At 43.4% G+C, this 16,471-nt stretch overlaps 1 protein-coding gene across 4 annotated transcripts in view; it reads right to left on the reverse strand.

The window, feature by feature from the left end:
* Positions 1–16,471, reverse strand: part of ARHGAP32 (Rho GTPase activating protein 32) — a 352,740-nt gene that overhangs the window by 322,124 nt on the left and 14,145 nt on the right. For 2 of the 4 annotated variants that reach the window (XM_073603297.1, XM_073603299.1), the window contains exon 2: positions 515–828. The exons of 1 other annotated variant lie outside the window; for it this stretch is intronic. The gene's annotated coding sequence lies outside the window, so the exon portion shown is untranslated. Of the gene's footprint in view, positions 1–514; positions 1,000–16,471 lie in introns of those variants that run through there. One more of the 4 variants, XM_073603300.1, reaches the window with a different exon arrangement.

Here is a 16,471-nt window from a genome sequence, read left to right on the forward strand (position 1 = left end):
GTTGGGAGGTATGCTATGGGCAGGCTGGTTGTACTGAAGTCAATTTCTCGACTGTTGGGGTTTTTCTTCATACAATCACTGCTACTTGCTTTAGCCAGCAGCGGTGATCACTGTATTCTTAAGGCGGGGAAACCTCCTGCTGTCAGAATACATTAGCACAGCAGGAGGAATTCCCCCCATTAACACTGTGTTGATGGGGGGAGTCAAGTAATTTTCTTTCCTTCAACCCGTATTTGAAGGAAAGAGAATTGCATTATGTATGGCCAGCCTTAGTTAATTGTGATTAACAGTTCCCTTCTCCCAACGCAAGTCTATCAGTTTGTTTATACTGATTGAAAACAATATCTGTGACTTATTTGATTTCAGCAGGGCTGCCAAACACACAGCGGATTTAGATATAACCAATAGAGGTAGGACCAATAAACCTGTGTAGGAATACTACTATGAAAATATGGAACGACAAACATGTGAAGAACGTCAAATGTTACAATAATGACGTAAAAAGTGTACTTACTGAAAATACAATACACTCTCCCTCCTAAGGCAGAATCATGGTGAGATCCTTTGCACAGGAGGGGGCGGTTTAGAAGAGTTGAGTTGATGGGGTGGATTCCTAGAGTCCAGAAACACAGGAAAGGTCTCTTCTCTCCAGGTGCTGTGTGTTTAACCTTCTCTCCTACATGTCATTCACAGGGCTGTCCAGATGATGGAGGACGAAGGCGCTCACGCAGACTCACAGTGACGCTGAGCGGGCATCCGCAGAACAAGTATGGCTGCCTGTTCCTGGCTCTGTCCAGAGTGCTGCATCTCGCATTTCATTCTCACACGCTAAAAAAGAGATGGGAACAGGCTGTGAAAGAGAACGTGGAGCTTCCAGCAGCAGGGGGAGTGAACACAACAATGGATGCGGAGAGAGCAGTGAGGTCACGTTCAGCTGCATTCAGCCAAGAATGTTATTCAGCTGGAGCAGGAGATGGGGAATAGGAGCGGTGGGAGCCGAGCCCAGCAATCTCAGGCAGTTCCCACCAAAACCAGCATCCATGTGGCTCTATATAATCTCACACAATACTCCGACTCCAGCGTGACGCATTCATCGCACAAACACACTTAGCAATTGAAAGAAAAGGATCATGGGAAGAACAATCTGGCAGCATCTTGTATCACAAAAAAGAAGCTGGAAACTGTGAAGTCTTTATCAGGAGGCTTTCTGCAGTTACATCATTCATGGATGCCAATGTTTTAAAGGGGCGCTCCGCATACATTTTGATTTAACCTTTGTAATGAAGCAAGCCTTAACATACATGATATCTGCCCCCCCCCCCCCCATCCCCTTCTGGAAGAGAGACCCCTGTATGATTACATCAGGGCGCTACTCCATATATTCTTAGCTATGGTACTTGTTAGACTGAGTCAGGCTGGTCACCCAGAACCTGCTGTCTGGCAACCAATCAAGAAAGCCTGCCCCTCTGGTAAAGTCACAGGCCCAATGGTTCCTGGCACCCTGCTGCTTCGCTGAACTAAAAAAATGACAATAATCGCAGCCACAATACTGTTAGAAGTGCGCCCAAAAGCAAACTTTTTTTTTATATTGCATCTTACCAATTCCTAGATGTGATGGCTGCATTAGCTTGCTTTTTTTTTTTTTTTTAGGCTCCGTGCACACTGAAGCTTATAAACGGACGTTTTTTGGGAGTTTGGGCGCTTTTTTTAACAGCCCATAAACTCCCCTCTATGTTATCTCCTATGTGTCCATGTACACATGGACGTTCTTGGATGTTTATCAGCAATGGAGTTTATGGGCTGTTTTCTGAACGCCATAAAATTGCGTTCAGGAGTCGTTTTTCTGACCACAAAAAACGCCAAACGCTCATAAACGTCAATAAACGCTCAAAAACGTGGCTCACCGCCGTTTAACGTTTTTGATTCATTGAAAAAAAAAACGCCAACGCGGAAAAACACTAAGGAACGCTAATAAACGTTATTGCAAAAACGTTAACAAAAGTTGAAAGACTCACTGCAAAGCTACTGCCGTTTTTTTTCTAACGTTGTTTTAACGTCCAGTGTGCATGAAGACTTATGCCGCGTACACACGGTCGGATTTTCCTAAGGAAAATGTTCGATGGGACCTTGTTGTCAGAAATTCTGACCGTGTGTAGGCTCCATCACACATTTTCGGAATTTCCGACCAACTTTGTGTGACCGTGTGTATGCAAGACAAGTTTGAGCCAACATCCGTCGGAAAAAATACATGGATTTTGTTGTCAGAATGTCTGTTCAATGTCCGATCGTGCGTACGGGGCATTGGGCTTTTGTCTATTTTTATCTGGTGATCTGACAGCAAGTCTTGTTTTTCACAAGCTCTCCAGCAGAATATATTGGTTTACATGGATGAGACAAACTACTTAACGCAGGCAGGAGTGTATAAATCGATCAGGTTTTATTTATTTACATAAAACCTATATCCCAAAAGAAACAAAAAAAAAAAAAAAAAAAACACAACTGTTTGCTGTAACTGATTATAAAGTGTGAGCTGGAGTTTGGCTTCAATTTGTTAGTGCATCTAAATCTGCCAATACATTTAACACTCCCCTCCCCCCAGGCTAACAATGTTGCTGTCTTGTATGCCTCCGGTTTTCATATTTCCAGAGCTGCGTTTCACTAATACGGGAGGCACGTTACTGGCCAGATCACCAGGTGAAAACAGATGGGGAAAAGCCAAAAGAAAAGGAAACTAATGCAGCTGCCACATCTGATTGGTGAGCTAAAATATATTACATTTTTAGTGTTGGGTTTAATCCCACTTTAAGAGCTGAGCAATAAAAAGGACAAAACAGTTGCACAGCACGTCATGGCGTCCATTCCATATCCTGGAAGATGAAGCACATCATCTGGCTGATTACTTTGCAATCAATAAAAGATCGATTTATTTTCTGCAATTTGTATAAATGATTCCAGATGCAGTATATGTTGGAATAAAGAAGACCAGGCAGAAAATACTTTTCAGAGGTATACTTGTACCAGACTTTGTTCTACATAAAGATATCATCCAATTCACAACTTCGTATGTCATAGAATGGTGTCTTTCATTATCCCAGCAATTAGCACAATACATGGAAAACAGATCTGTGTAAGCAGCCAGCAATACAGTAAAATATTAATACAAACGCGGCTGCCCTGCAAATCTCCGGAGAGGACCGCACACCACATGCCACCATCACAACGATACCATCAGGTGGAAACTCCTTCATAGCAACACAGAGAAGAAAGTACAAATGATAACAACCCTAGACAGATATACGTATCCATTTACATAGGTACACACCTGCAGGCAAACGCATAACCTGACTACATACAGCACATCCAATATTCAATTTAGGAAAACGTATTCATCACACATTATGAGTGCAAATTGAAAACACCCATACAGTATTAGAATTCTATACTTGCAGCAAATTATTCAGGTGAAAGAACATTTCTTCCTTGGCCTATCAAAATTTAATCGGATTTTCAGTGGGCTGAATGAAAAAAAAAACAATACAATGTCAGTACAGTGATCTACCCTCTAATTGTCTTCTGACAGGGGGACTGCCCCCCCCCCCCCACCAGAACACACCAGTCAGTGCTCACAGTCATTGGCTGCCAGCGCCCTCCCACCAGAACACACCAGTCAGTGCTCACAGTCATTGGCTGTCAGCGCCCCCCACCAGAACACACCAGTCAATGCTCACAGTCATTGGCTGCCAGCGCCCCCCACCAGAACACACCAGTCAGTGCTCACAGTCATTGGCTGCCAGCACCCCCCCACCAAAACACACCAGTCAGTGCTCACAGTCATTGGCTGCCAGCACCCCCCCACCAAAACACACCAGTCAGTGCTCACAGTCATTGGCTGCCAGCACCCCCCCACCAGAACACACCAGTCAGTGCTCACAGTCATTGGCTGTCAGCGCCCCCCATCAGAACACATCACTCAGTGCTCACAGTCATTGGCTGCCAGCACTGATCAGATGCCGATCAGATGCTAGTTTTCTAGTATGACTGTTTGACAGAAGCCGGCCTGCTGGACTGGCTGATGTACACACGGGTCGAATGTCAGATGGTTTCTGTTGAACTGGTCGATATTTAACCCATGTGTACCAGGCTATTTATAAGCGCTCTTAGTGTGGCATCTCCCCTGCTGTGCAATTGTGTTCTGAGTAACAGAGGAACTGCGCCCCCCCCACAAGAACACACTGATCAGTTTTGGCAGCCAGCGCTGATCTAGCTAATGCCGATCGGGCGCTGGTTTTCCAGCATGCCCATTCGACAGACAGCTGCACACAGGGGCCAAAATTCGGGTGGTTCCTGCCGAACTGACCATTTTCAGCCCATGTATTCGCAGCTAAAGGGCACGTTCACACGGGCTTTCCAATCAGGTCCGCCTGTCAGTTTTTCAGGCGGACCTGATCGAACGCTCCATGTCACTCGGGTGACATGTTCGCTGACATCCACCGCTATCCGATCCGGTCCTGTCTGTGAAATCCAGATGGATGGTGACCCTATTTTCCATCCATCTGGCAGATCGGATGAAAATGGACAAGTGGTCCGTTTTCATCCGATCTCCCTATAGAGGAGAGCGAGGCTCCGACAGGTCCGTCTCTGCACAGTGTGGGGAGACGGACCCGTCATCCGCCTGCTCAGCGAAGATTGACGGATCTATCCCCGCTGAGCAAAGCGGAGTCCGCCGGTGGACAGCCCCCTGTGAAAGAACCCTTGGGCTGACTGCATTTGCATGCACATTACCCGAAGAAACACCCACGTGATTTTGAGCCTCCACAGATGAAAGAACTGAAATCCAGTAATGAAAGAGGCGGGCCAGGGATAGTAGTCAGCCTGGGGAGGGAAGAGCTAGATCAGATGTGTCCAATCTGCGTCCCAACACAAAATCGTAAACTTAAAAATGTTGATTTTTTTTTTTTTTTACTTTTTGTTGTAAACACGAGTTTACACTTTGTGAACACACACAAAGAAAAAATTCTCTTTACTGGACTTTTATAGGAAAAATCTCCCATCCTTCACAATCCTGCCTTATTCAGGTCATCAGCACCTATATTTGTGAGCAACTATTTTCAGATATTGATGTGTTAGTTTCAGGGTGGATTTGATTTAAATCACTAGTAAAAAGGCTTGATTTAATCAACTCGATTTAAACCACAATTTTTAAAGAGCAACTGTCATCTCTGTCCCCCAGCGACTCCTCCTCTGACCCGCTGTTGGCTCACCAACAGTCCCATTCACTTTAATGGGACAGCTGGTGATGCGGCAGTGACACAACAAGGTGAGGGACGTGGCGGACTTATTCTTGCTGGTAGTTAGAATCTTTAATATTTGCAAACAAAATGAAGGTTTCCTATTTAGAATAATAAGCTGTCAGGTTAGTATAACAGCGATATCAGAACCGATTTGATCATACAGTTTGTAGTGTACATAGATTTGCAAAACAATGGATAAAGGAATATTCCTGAACTTTGGTTTATCTCATGGTTACAGTAAATTTGTGTGAATGCATCAACGCAGTGCATGTTATCTCAGCTTGTAGAGCTTGGATTCATTGAATGAGTTTACCAAAAATTAAATATTGTAGAATATACAGCCTCATGCTACATAACTAAGCTCCATTTCATGCTGAATAAACTCAATTATTAATGTATCTTAAATAGAAAACTATCTTTAGATAGATTTTTACTACAAAAGCATTTTATTAAAATAAATTTGATAAAAATCAAAAAAATTGATTTAAATAAATGAAAAAAAAAAATTGATTTTTTTTTTTTTTTTTAAATCATTGATTTATATCCACCCTGGTAAGTTTATCATAAACAGCGTCAAATATCATACTAGTTTTATGTTGCCCGCTTTTACTTTTTATAATAAAAAATATTACAAAAAAAGTTTTATTACTCATAGGTACATTATCTATATCATTGATCGTTACCTTGTGATCTGCCTGACTTTTTCTGCTCATCAGCTATCCATATTGTTAGTGTATTTTATGTGTGGCCCAAGACAATTTCTCTTCTTCCAAATGTGGCCCAGGAAGGTAAAAAGATTGAGCTAGATAATGCTGGACGTCCTCCCACCAGGAAATGAGGTGGTCTCTATTTGATTTACTGCAGCTTCTAAGGCATATTGTGAGAGACTCACAGTGTAAAGTGAAGCCTGTGTAGCCAATTCATCAATATCTCCAATCATGTCACTTCCGGTTACTGTAAAGCATCAGTAATTGGAGAGTTAGACGAGTTGCTGTGTTGACACAATGTCAAACAGTAGACGATATTATGAACGGACATTGTTAGTCCGCTCTTATACTAACCAACAACATGGCCGCCTCCAAGGCGGCGACAACTTTTTCCTCCTTAGCCTCTGTAAACTCTTCATGTACCAGAGTGTACACGCTTGCCAGTGTTGTGTCAAAACAGCAAATTCATTTAAATCCCCAATTACTGATGCTTTAGAGTAACCGGAAGTGACGTGTTTGGAGATCTCGATGAATTGGCTATTTTGAGAGAACACCTGCACAACTGTCGAAGACTGAAGGGAAAGTTGGAGATCAGATTTAAATTGGTTGTAAAGGTTGAAGGTTTTTTACCTTCATGCATTCTATTCTATTCTGAGCCATGCTCTCTGTGTCTTATGAATGCAGAGAGCCTGGAAGGGAGCACGCCCCAGTGCCCCCACAGCAAGCGGCTTGCTATGGGGGCACTCAGCAAGGCAGATGGACCCAGAAACAACCCCTCAAACCCCCCCCCCCCACTATCGCCCCCCCTCCCCATTTCCTGACAGTGCAATGTTCATAAAGTGCAGGATCAATAGTCAGGATTTAAGCCCTATCGGCAAACTTCCAAAATCCGTATTGGTCGGAAATCAAAATAGGACAGCAAGTATAAAGGTCAACGAGTCATATCGGTTTACATACAGAGCGTAGCAAATACGTGCTTCAAAACCATTAATTCAGAGTCTCATTGGCTGAAAGCTAGCATTGCCACACCTTGTCAAATTTTTGGGGGCAAACCCTGCTCAAGTACGTAGCTTTATAAAGCGCCAATTCCTTGTTAATTAAGCCCTTCCAGTAGGCTAGAGAGGGGGCCTCAGGCCTTTTCCAGCGTAACAGAATGGCCTTGCACGCATAGAACAAGGGAAGAGAAATCAGAGTCCTCTGAGTCCTACACGGTGCAACCTCCTCCACTAGTCCCAGCAAACACACCGGTATTGTCAGGGGCATGGGTAATAACATGAAATCTTTAATGGTCCTGGTGACACCCCTCCAAAACTCCCGTATCGGCTGGCATTGCCAGAATATATGATCAAAATCAGCTGGACTGGTGGTACAACGCCAACATTCTGCATCTCCCGTACCATAGATACCTGCAAGTCTTGCCGGGGTAGTATAAACTCTATGAATTATTTTGAATTGGATATAGCGATCACGAGCTGACACAAGAACCCGGAATGAGTGGTCCCCCATATCATCCCAGTCCTCTCCTTGGAAATCAGGCATCAATGCGCCCCATGTGTCCCTACATTTACAGAGTGCTTTGGGCCTTTTGACAAACAGTGCTTCTTTGTAGGCCTCTGATGAGGTATTTTGTATGGATTTGTCACACAGTAATTGTTCCAAAGGAGAAGAATAGAGCTCCAAGGAATTAGTACCAAACTGTGTCACACATGCATGCCTCAATTGAATGTTATGTTTTTGTTTTTTGTTTTTTTAATAAAAAAAAAATCCTTTACAACCCCTTTAAGGTTAAAATTTAACTAAAGTCAAAACTTTTTTTTAGTTTTGGATAGAGTGGACTCGGAGAGGGATTACAACACTGTCAGTTTTTATTGCTGTTTGTGCCCACATTAGCGAGATTCATCCTCTCTACTTGTCCTGATTACCGTTGTCATTGAAAGTGAAAGTAAAAAGGAAGAAAAACAATTTGGGGTTGACATCAGAACAGGAGTAGAGGGGAAGTCTTCCAATGGGGATGCTAGTTCTAGTGACCTGGGTGACACACCAGGATTCACTCACCTTGGAGGGATTTCCTCTCACTTCCTGTTTTGGCTACGGGACATCTCTCCTATGGGACACACATGGAAAAAAAAAAAAATCCTCCCTTACGTTAAGTTTTCCCTTTAGTTACACTGTAAGGGTTAGATTTAGAGGATAGGGATTACTTTTGGGGGTGAGGTTTGGGGTTAGGTTTTATTGATATGATTAGTCGTTCACTCAGATTATAGAAATTACTTTTTCACCTCAATAACCTGTTTTCATGTGTACATTGCACTGCTGCAAAAAGTTTTTTTTAATTTTCTGAATGGATTGTGTTTACGAGTCCATGGAGATCTGAAACCAGAAATATTACTCAGACACAAAGTCTACAAATGGGAAAGAACATTATCAACCAGAGCAACAAGGAACATAAAGAGCAGGGCACGGAGTTCAGTGATATCTGCAGCTGTCTGGGTCTCTCGGTTCAATGTACGCACTCTGGCATGAATCCATTAATTCTCTGCTCCACTCCACAATGGAGAGCTGAGCTATGATGTCAACTATGCAAAATGGTGAAAAGTAGACAGAAAAAAATGAATCAAGCATTTCCTTCCCCAGAATCTCTAAACTGAAAATAACAGATTCAGCCAGGTCTAAAGGAGTGAAAATGATACAATGTTCAGCAAAAAAAAGAAGGTGGAAAGGCTTTCATTCATTGTCTATTTATCTAAACCAAGGGTCTGCAACCCACTGGTCTCGATCTACCCATCAAGTAGATTGTGTCCCCGCCATGCCGCCCCCAGTCTGACGTGCTCCTTTCCCCATATGCAGAGCAGTGCAGGGAAACCACATAACAATGGGGCCCTCTTGCAGATCCCCGCTGGCCCTTTTCTTGCATCCATCCCAGGCTCTTGTATGTGACATCACCTGGAATGGATGAGGGAGGCAGATCAGTAGAGATCCTTGGGCCAGAACAGGTAAGTACACCTCCACCGCCTGCCTACTACCACTGCTTCCCTGCACCACTCTGCATTTATGGTGGGCAGGCTGAAGGGAGGTGGGGAAGAAAGAACTATCACCCCCAGCCAGGGGATGTAAATGTTGGCATGGGTGGGGGGGGGGGGAATACCTGTGGCTGGTCACAGGGGATAGGTTTGCCCTCTACATTACAAAATGCTGACCACTGAACTCCAGTTCTGCCTTATTGATGAACTCCTATATCAGATGCAGTGTGACCAATTACTCTCCAGATATGGAAAAAAATTGTGCTAACATTTAAGGTAGGATAATTTTATAGTTTTTACAGTGAAACGTGTTTTTTTCACATGTTTCTAAAGCTTGGTATATGCCAGAAGCTTGTTTTTGTTCAAACCAGCGGGCTCAACAATAAAAAAAAAAACGAGAGATTGCTGTACTAACACAAGGGATGTTGGTGCAGCAATCTCCCCTGCTGTACCTTTGTGTTCTGACAAGGAGGCTCCCCCTGCCAAAACACATCAGATCAGCCACTGGCTTTATAGTCCTGATCAGATGCAGGTTGGATGCTGGTTTTCCAGTATGCCGGTTCAACAAAAGCCAGTTATGAGAGCTGTTCGCACAGGCCGAGAGTTAATTTCAGCCAATTTTCAGCCCATGTGTGAACGGCTTAAAGCGGAGCTTGGCTTAAAAGGGGAACCTCCACCTGTCTGCCCCGCCCCCCCCCCCTCTGCTGCCACATTTGGCACCTTTTGGGGGGAAGCAGGTACCTGATTTTGACAGGTACCCACTCCCACTTTCAGCTCACTTCGCTGCGGTGAGCCGGAAGTCCTGCCCCCCCCCAACTGGCCCATTGAGAAATCACAGCGCGATTCACACATGTGCAGCAGGATACCTGCTGTGAAGCCGCAAGACTTTACTACTGGTTTCCCTTAGCCAAGATGGTGGCGGTAGCACCTGATAGCCGATTTAGGAATCAGCTCGGTGAGGATACCGCTTCATGCCTGGACAGGAAAGTGCCCTAAAAGTAAAGTTCAGCAGCTACAGTATTTGTTTTTGTCTTTATTTTTGTATTTATTTGACTTTTTTTTGGGGGGGGGGGGGGGAATCGGAACTCCTCTTTAAAGTTTTCTCTATGCCATCCTTACTTTTCATTGGGGCTTTGCATTACAAAAAAAAAGGTGCCACACCCTTTTAGCACTTACATGTTGTTTAGGTAGACCTCCACCTCTCAATGGTTACCTGCCCTTGACCTACACAATCACTGAGAAATTGTCCTCATTGTTGATACTGGCCAATCTGACGTTTAGACTCCACATATTAAATCGGTCCTGCCGGCTATAATGTAACTCTTCACTGTTATTACTATGTGGAAAGCACTGCAAAGAAATTCACCCAGGGTCTTCACCACCAAATAATGGTTCAGCACAATTCCCATCATGGATTTGGTTTAGATGACATGAAAGGCCAGGTGACTACCCCGATCTCAACATTGGAATAGCATCTGGTTTACAGATAAGTAACGAGCCATTCAAACATCGTATTTTGAACATTAAGCTTCATACTCCCCTCACAATGCCTCCACATATAAAAGGATGGGCTCACTGGGACATGATCCACAATGTGCATCTGGCCTGATTAACAGTTCTGTCCCACTGATAAAATAAATGTACAATAACCTAACATTACAATGTCTTATTTTCAAGCAGAAAATTGGTCTAAACAAAAACTCTTCCATAGAGCAGAACTATCTAGACCACTAAATAAAATTATGAATAATGAGCTTGAGTTACTAAAAGGAATAGAGGCGGTTCGCCTAGCAAAATGAATTTTAGTAAATTTAGGTGAAGCTGTGTTTACTTTCAATACCACTGAAATACTTTCAAACCACGTGCTTTTCTTTTTTTTTTTTTTTTTTTTTTTTTTTTACTTCCCTCACAGGTGATTGGGTTGTCAAAGTAAACACAGCTCCATCTTATTTACTAAGATAGAGTTTGCTAGGTGGACGACTTCTATTCCTTTAGTAAAATAACCCAGATTTCTCAGGTTTAAAGAAGTATAGCCAAAGCTTATTTGGCTGTACTTCTCCTATGGATCACAGGAGTGCAGTTCGTTCAGCACTCCTGTGATCTATTTTTAGCTGACAACAGGCTGAAGCCCTCTGTCAGCTGATGTCACCGTGCCGGTCCAGGCTTTGAAAAGATCCCAACTTTATGATCAGGATAAACCCAGAAGCCTGGATTGGAGCCTGGCACCCTCTTCCCAGCGATCCACTGTGAGCCCAAGCCGGCCCCTATCGACGCCCCCAGCCCCCCCCCCCCCCCCCCAGCTCAGTGCTTCAGTGAGCGCTGGAGGAGAGAGCAGAGCGCTGCCGACAGTCATGGCTCTCTGCTCAGATCAGTGAACAGGAACTGAGTGATCAGCATTGTTTCACTGCTCAGTTCTCAATGCAGAGCCGGCGGGAGACAGATGCAGCACCAGATCTATGCTTCCACTTAGGTAAATATAAATGTTTATTTTTATTAAATCCTGAACTTCTCTTTTAAAATTCTGTCTTTGTGAATTACTGATAAGCAAAAGAAAACATTTCTTAATCCAGATAGGTATAAGAATTTGTTACATGTGCATGAAATATTTGGAGTCTGTGCCACACCCCCACCGCTTTTTCTGACACTGACACATGAAGCATAGTTGGGACGGCAGCTACAGGTTTATGGGAGCCTTGAGACAAGGTAAAGGACTGTATTATTTACACTGTGAGAGGAAGACTGGAAAGGTCCTCCTAGGACAAAACTGTACTATACAAGCTCTGCTGATTAGTCCACTGCAGGGGTCTCTGAGCTCAGAAGGGGAAAGCAGCACTGTGCCACGAACTGTACGTCTTTGCTCTACTGCTAATATACAGTGTTTTTTTAATATTAATATGACATAATGATTAGTCAGGGCCTTGAAGTGTTTGCTAATGTTCATATAAGCAGGATTAATTTTCTGCTTTTCAATGTGTTATGTCATGTTTGAAATGAGCCACAGGTGGAGGCCTATATTTTATGTTTAGCTTTACTCCTGTGTGGATTAATCCCACTGATTCTGCTCTTCATTAGTAGCTGATCTATTACAACATGTAAATATAAAAAAAAAAACATGATACAGAACACACACACAGTTGTGCTCATAAGTTTACATACCCTGGCAGAATTTATGATTTCTTGGCCATTTTTCACAGAATATGAATGATAACACAAAAACATTTCTTTCACTCATGGTTAGTGTTTGGCTGAAGCCATTTATTATCAAAAGTTTACATACCCTGGTGATTTTGGCCTGATAACATGCACACAAGTTGACACAAAGAGGTTTGAATAGCTATTAAAAAGGTAACCATCATCACTTGTTATCTGTTTGCTTGTAATTAGTGTGTGTGTATAAAAGGTCAATGAGTTTCTGGACTCCTGACAGACCCTTGTATCTTTCATCCAGTGCTGCACTGACATTTCTGGATTCTGAGTCATGGGGAAAGCAAAAGAATTGTCAAAGGATCTGCGGGAAAAGGTAGTTGAACTGTATAAAACCAGAAAGGGATATAAAAAGGTATCCAAGGAATTAAGAAAGCCAATCAGCAGTGTTCAAACAAGTGGAAAAATGAGGGGTTCTGTTGAAACCAAACCACGGTCAGGTAGACCAACTAAAATTTCAGCCACAACTGACAGGAAAATTGTTTGGGAAGCAAAAAAAAAACCCCACAAACATCAGATGAAATACAGGACTCACAATAAGGAGGCACTTGAAGAAAGATGGGCTGCATGGTCGAGTAGCCAGAAGAAAGCCATTACAATGCAAATGCCACAAAGTATCCTGCTTACAATACGCCAAACAGCACAGAGACAAGCCTCAAACCTTCTGGCACAAAGTCATTTGGAGTAATGAGACCAAAATTGAGCTTTTTGGCCACAACCATAAACTCTACATTTGGAGAGGAGTCAACAAGGCCTATTATGAAGGTACACCATTCCTACTGTGAAACATGGAGGTGGATCGCTGATGTTTTGGGGATGTGTGAGCTACAAAAGGCACAGGAAATTTGGTCAAATCGATGGCAAGATGAATGCAGTATGTTATCAAAAAATACTGGAGGAACATTTGCATTCATCAGCCAGGAAGCTGCGCATGGGACGTACTTGGACATTCCAGCATGACAATGATCCTAAACACAAGGCCAAGTCAACCTGTCATTGGCTACAGGAGAATAAAGTGAAGGATCTGGAGTGGCCATTTCAGTCTCCTGACCTCAATATCATTGATCCACTCTGTGCAAATCTCAAACGTGCAGTTCATGCAAGACAGCCCAAAAATTTACAGGAACTGGAGGCTTTTTGCCAAGAGGAATTGGCAGCTTTACCATCTGAGAATATAAAGAGCCTCATCCTTAAATACCACAAAAGCCTTCAAGCTGTCACTGATGTTAAAGGGGGCAATACACAGTATTAAGAACTGGGGTATGTAAACTTTTTATCAGGGTCATTTGGCTAGTTTCTGTTTCCATTATGATTTAAAAAGAGTAAACACAGTTGATTGATTATATATATATATATATATATATATATATATATATATATATATAATATATTTATTATCAAAATTTTCACTCGCCTGCTCGCATTTTGTGAGTGGAAATTTGCTGAGGGCGAGGAGAGAAGGGGCGCTGAGAGCAGATGAGCGCCCTACTCTCCAGATGCCTGAATGACAGGAGTGACGCTGCCGTCACTCCTGTCATTCAGAGCAGCACACAGTGCAGGCTGCAATGGCTGCTGGAAGGAGGATTTTGCTCCCCCCTCTCACCAGCTTAAGGACTGGCAGTTTCAGGTTCTGGTTGCTTGTTCTGTGGGAGGGATGGGGATGCAGCAGCTTTCTGAGATACCGCCCGCCTGAACGGCCTACACACCCACCTGCCTGAGCGGCCACCAACCTGTTCCTCCGTCCACCTACCTAAACGGCTGCCCGCTTGCTCACCCGTCCACCTACCTGAACGGCCACCCACCTGCTCATCAATCCAACTACCTGAATCGCCTGCCCGACTGCTCACCCATCTACCCATCCGGCAACCCGCCTGCTTGCACTCCTGGAATGCAATGTGAGCTTACCAGGAGTGAGTGTAAGCTGAGGTAAGCTCAGCTGACTGCACTTTTTTCTTTGGTCCGGCTTCCTGTCCAGCAGCATAACACTAAGGGAATGGGACTGGAGCAGGCTGGAATTGAGGAAGGGGTTAACATTGTCATGTCCACCAATGCAAATGGGGGGGGGGGGGTCAGTGGTAATGAAAGTTAAACCCCCACCACATGCATTGGTCTTAATGGCAGTGAATGTTAACCCCCTCATCCCCCACCCCCGCCTTGCATTGGTCCTAATGGCAGTGAAATTTTAACCCATAAACCCTCCTTTTAGCATTTCTGGTAATGTCAGTGAAAGTTATCCCCCTCCCCCACATTGGGGGTCATGGAAGGGGTTACATTTCAATGCCACTGACCACCAATGTGGGGGTGGGGGTTAATAATACTGACACCTGTGCTAGCGATTATTAATGCTTCCACTGACAAAAAAGCTGGGAAAAACTAAAGCCTTCTCTGACACCAGTGTTGGGGGTTATTATGGTGTCCACTAACATCAAAGCAGGGGGTTATATATGTATCTTCTGATACCTGTGTTGGAGGCTATTATCACATCCTCTGATACCTGTATGGGAAGTTATTATGGCGTCCACTGACGCCAATGCTGGGGGTTACAATTATGGTCACTGACATCTATGCTGGGGGTAATTCTAATTTGTGTTTAGGGGCGGGGCAAGGTAGGGGTTGGATGGGGCAACTAGTGGCGAGTAATTCTTAAAGCCTGGCTAGTAGCTCAGGACTTGAAATTTTGAGCCCTGTGTGTATATATATACACACACACAGGGCAAAATAAGTATTGAACACGTCACCGTTTTTATGTTTTCAAAATTTTCAGTCTTTTTACATTTTTTTTTTAAATAAAAACCCAGGGACGTGATCAAATACAACCAAAAGAAAGCTCCATTTGTAGAAAAAAAACAAAAAAAACAAAAAAAAAACATAAAAAATTTCATTTGGGTACAGTGTTACATGACCGCGCAATTGTCATTCAAAGAGTGAGAGCGCTGAAAGCTGAAAATTGGTCTGGGCAGGAGGGGGGTTTAAGTGGCCAGTAAGCAAGTAGTTAACTCTCACTGAAAAAGCCTGAATAGTTCTGCCCACATAATGCTTACTGCATGGGCAGGTGAGCAGATATTCCACATTTTTTGTGGCACATGTACAGAACTGTTTAATGTCTTATAATCGATTGGTGATAACTGATTTTGTAAGGTCTTACACTGTCCTCGTGTGTTTTAAATACACACGTTGCACTTCTTACATGAAAAATAGACAACCAGGTTATGAAAAAAGGAAGTTCTAACTGGGGGGGTTGATGATGTTGGATGCAATTTTGCTCTGTAAAGATGGCACCCCCTATATATCACCTTAGGTTGACAGGTACATGCCCCCTTGCAGGGGCGGGGCCACGACCAGGGGCGTGTCACGCCTCGAAACTTATTGGATTTACGAGCTCCAATGCCACTCCCCCTTGGGCCCCAATATTGAATGGGACATTAATGCATTCATTAATAAAGCCGAAGGTGTAGTTTATATGAGTTTTTCTGAATATAATAACAAATATTTTTTTATATTAACTTTTTTAAACAATTTCATGTAATGTATTTACATCTAATTTTAGCTACTATTTAATTTATTTTTGATATAGATCAGTCCTGTGATCAAATTGTTTAAAAATGTAACTTTATTTTTACGTTCAATATATGATCAGTTGCTTCTCCTTTTCTTCAAATTACATGATGGTGTCACTGCCCTTCACCCTCCCTGTTTGGATTGCGGTTGACATACTGACCTCTGTTTATTCAGATTGAGGTCTGTACCGCATTATGCCTGTAGGTGGCGAGCCCAATGCAGATGAGCATTGTATTTTCTGTTGACGACGTGATGGATGTGTCTGATGACTTTGTCCTCCCACAATGAGGCTTGAACCGCGTGCTGTCCAGAGGTATATGGGGCGTGGTCCACATCAACGTCCTCATAGGAACCGCTGACCCGGTTACTTTACATGCGGATCAAAGTGAGGCTTGACTCGCAAAGGCCGCCTCCTCATATATCAATGGATTTTTCAACTCTATTCAGAGTGGGGCTTGGAACGCATGCCACGGCGCCATTTTGTCCAAACCAGGAAGTGCAGTGTTCACATGAAGGAAGCACCAATAATGATCACAGGTTGGTAATCTCATTATTGGGCCTTACAACATATATAAATGCAGTGACTACAGCAGGCTCATACCCCAGATGATGTCTCTTTAGACGAAACGCGTTGGGACGAGCCCTGCTGATGTCATTGCGTTACCCACAAACCTTATTTAAGCGCTCGATA

This window comes from Aquarana catesbeiana, linkage group LG10, assembly GCF_042186555.1.
Source record: "Aquarana catesbeiana isolate 2022-GZ linkage group LG10, ASM4218655v1, whole genome shotgun sequence".
Taxonomy (NCBI): domain Eukaryota; kingdom Metazoa; phylum Chordata; class Amphibia; order Anura; family Ranidae; genus Aquarana; species Aquarana catesbeiana.